Source organism: Carcharhinus amblyrhynchos, chromosome 28, assembly GCF_965287045.1.
Source record: "Carcharhinus amblyrhynchos chromosome 28, sCarAmb.v2.hapA, whole genome shotgun sequence".
In the NCBI taxonomy this organism is placed as follows: domain Eukaryota; kingdom Metazoa; phylum Chordata; class Chondrichthyes; order Carcharhiniformes; family Carcharhinidae; genus Carcharhinus; species Carcharhinus amblyrhynchos.
Genome location: NC_137351.1, coordinates 6232310 through 6236078, shown reverse-complemented (window position 1 = coordinate 6236078; position 3769 = coordinate 6232310). Strand labels below are relative to the sequence as shown.

The following is a 3769-nucleotide window of genomic DNA, read 5'->3' as shown; positions in this document are numbered from 1 at the left end:
ACTCTTGTGATAACAGGAGACATTGTTAGATGGGGAATAGAGGGGATGGAAACTTGGGGCACCTCGAGCCAATAGGGGAATGACAACACATAGATAGGACAGGGACCACCAATTAGGGGAGAACAACACATTGCAAAGCCATTACAATGCTTGTAAAAAAGTATAAAATGTGCTGCAAATCTATGTAAGGTGTGCCTATTTTATTGGACACCCCATCTTGCAAGAACGTAAAATAAAATATCTTGCTCTTTTAGAACTTGACTTGACTAAATTGTTTAACTGTGAGCTGCGTTTCTCACACAAGGGATCTGGGTGTCCTGGTACATAAATCACAACAAGTTAGTAAGCAGATACAGCAAGTGACTAGGAAGGCTTTTTTTTAATATTCATTCATGGAACATGGGCATTGCTGGCTAGCCAGCATTTATTGCTCATCCCTATTTGCCCTTGGATTAATAAAACTGAATGGCTTTCTAGGCCATTTAATAGAGCAGTTGAGAGTCAACTTACTTTGCTGTGGATCAGTGCTAGAATTTTACTGCCTCGCATAAGATCCCGCTCAAGGCTAATGGAGAATGCCGTTCTGTGTGCCTCCCCCACCCCGATTCTGGGGCGATGTGCCAACAAAATTCTGGCATTGGAGTCACATGTAGGCCAGACCAGGTAAGGATGGCAGATTTCCTTCTCTAAAGGGCATTAGTGAATCAGATGGGTTTTTCTAACAATCAGCAATGATTTCATGGTCACCATTTTTTCTTAATTTTATTTTTATTGAATTTAAATTCAACCCGCTGCAGTGGCAGGATTTGAACATTTGCCCCAGAACATGAGCTGAGTTTCTGGATTAATAGTCCAGCAATAATACCACTTGGTCATCACCTCCTCATATAAATGGAAAGTTGATGTTTATTGGGCGAGAAATGGAATTAAAGATTAAATAAATTTTACTACAAATGTACAGGCTTTTGTTAGATCACATCCAGAGTATTGTGTGCAGTAATGGTTCAGGATGTTGATGAAGAAAGTGCAATGCATTTCTCAGTCAGAATGGAGTATGACTTAGAAGGGAATTTGGAGCTGGTATTGTTCCCATCCACCTGCAATTCTTGTCCTTCTAGTTGACAGAGGTGATGGGCTGATTAGAGGGCTGGTATATAAGGGAGAGGAAGCTTTGCTGCAGTTCTACAAAGTCCTGCTTCGACCACACCTGGAGTACTGTAGACAGTTCTGGGCCCCAAATCTTAGCAAGTATATGATGGCCTTGAAAGGAGTGCAGTATAGATTCACAAGAATATTAGTACGGTTGCATGGAATATAAGCAACTGAGGGGTGAATTGATTATGGCTTTTAGGATTTTGAAAGGATTGGTAGATATTACAACTGTATAATTTTAAGATGGATAACTTTTATGACTGTAATTTTTGGCATTCAGGTTCTTCTGGTTCGAAAGACTGATTTTAAATGTGGCATATGTGAAAGCTGCTTTGGTCTCAATAGCTTATCAATTAGACCTGGTGTTTCAGATCACAAAGGAAGTCCTATTGTGTTGCTGGCAAGATAGTGAGAGGCATTCACACATAAAAAAATGCCCTTTTTCACAGTCTACTGATGAGGAGGGCTGTCTTGGGACAAAGTATGAAATTAAGGTTATGAAGTTTAAATTATTTATGTAATTTCCCTAGAACAAAAAGAGTTGAAGTACCTGGTAAACAAAGAAAGGTTTTAAAGTATCCATATACTTTTCAGACCAATGGATAAACTTGTAGACAAAGATCATTAATTTGTATTTCTGGTTGGGAACAGATCATATGTGCCACATTGACATTGATATGGGCTATAGGGTTAGGGAATCATTTTTGGTTTGGCTCTGACATATCTCAATTGTAATAAAAAGTCTGACAACACCAGGTTTTAGTCCAACTGATTTATTTGATAGTAAACGCACAAGCTGTCGAGGTTTCCCTCTTCGTCAGGTGAATGGAGAGTTCCGGCCTCGGACAGAGCATATAAAGCACAGACAGTTTAGAGATTACTGATTAGAATGCAAATCTTTACACCTAACCTGCTGTTCAAGTCCTAAAGTGGCTGACAATGTGTGTGGAAGGAGCACTGATCACAGGTTAAAGAGATGTGTATTGTCTCCAGACAGAACAGTGAGTGAGGTTTTGCAAACCCAGGCAAGTCACGGGGGTTACAGATAGTGTGACATGAACCCAAGGTGTAAAGATTCGCATTCTAATCAGTAATCTCTAAACTGTCTGTGCTTTATATGCTCTGTCCGAGGCCAGAACTCTCCATTCATCTGACGAAGAGGGAAACCTCGAAAGCTTGTGCGTTTACTATCAAATAAATCGGTTGGACTAAAACCTGGTGTTGTCAGACTTTTTATTGTGTTTACCCCAGTCCAACGCCGGCACATCCACATCATATCTCAATTGTATCAGTCAGTCTGTGTTCAAAGAAGCTTGGAGAAGGCAGAGATTGAAACTGCCAACAGCCAGGGCAAGGAGCAGAGGGACACCAGGAATCAGGGTTTTTCTGATTTGGGGTCACAAAGTTGAAGGAAAATAGAGACATCCATGCTCAGTCTGTGCAAATCAAAACTCGTTAGATGTTGAAGTAAAGCTGGAGGATTCATCTAGGCAGATATTAGTGGGAGTTTCCCAAGAAACCTCTGAGCTCATTAGATTAGTGGGAAACTAAGGAGAATCGGAGTGAATACCTGGGAGCTATGACATTCCTTGGTTTGGTTCCACTATAATTGAATGAACCCGTAACTACCTGGAAAATAAAATGGGATTCGGGGTTAAAACTGAAAATAGAATGGGGCATGTTCCATTTAAGATTTGCGGGTTGATGGGTTTTTGATAAGAGAGGGGATTAAGGGTTATGGGGAGAGGGCGGGAAAGTGGAACTGAGCAGTGACAGATCAGCCATGATCTTATTGAATGGCGGGGCAGGCTCGAAGGGCTGGATGGCCTACTCCTGCTCCTATTTCTTATGTTCTTATGTTCTTATGTTTAAATTGTAAGCGCTCACTAAAAATAGTGTTATGTTAGAGTGCATGTTCTTTTTCTTCTCCGAGTAAATTTTTCTTTCCTTTAAAACGTGAAACCTTGCTACATGGACTTTTCGGTTAATAACTGGGAACTTCAAATTTATCTTAAAAAGTTACCAGTTTTTTAAAAATTTTATTCCAGTCCAATCAAGTCAAATTAAAGCCAATTCAGAGTCCCAACAAATTGGGACATTCCCGATCCGAGCTGACAAGACAGGGCTCTCACCTCCTGTCTTGGGCTTGATCTACGTGATCCAAGCTGATTGGAGTAGGTGTAGCTCCACCTCCAAGGCTTGATCTCATTTGCATCTTAGCCAAAAGGCCGAGATGCCGCTTCAAAAAATTGCTTCAAAAGAAGCTGAAATGTAACCTAATGACTTCAACCAAGTGCAGTATGTCGATACTACACTTGATCTTAGCCAAGAGGCCGAGAAGCGCAACTGAGCTCGTAGACGTGGGGTATACAGAGAGGAATTATTCTGTTGGTTTGGAGTCTAGGGTAAGGGAACATAACATCAAAGTTGGGCTAAATCAGGCTAATCATGAGAAAGGTTAAGAAACACCTCTTCAAGTAAAGGGTGTGAAAATATCCTGCACAAAAGGCAGTCAATACGAGCTCAGCTGACAATTAACATTCTGAAATTGATCAATTTTTGCACGACAACTGATATGAACCAAGGCAGCTTGATAGAGTTAAGGTACAAATAATCT

At 40.7% G+C, this 3769-nt stretch overlaps 1 non-coding gene across 1 annotated transcript; it reads right to left on the bottom strand.

The window, feature by feature from the left end:
• Positions 1–3305: 3305 nt before the first annotated feature.
• On the bottom strand, positions 3306–3497 carry LOC145359716 (U2 spliceosomal RNA). Its single transcript, XR_013889623.1, has one exon. It is a non-coding gene; the product is annotated as a U2 spliceosomal RNA (small nuclear RNA).
• Positions 3498–3769: the final 272 nt, after the last annotated feature.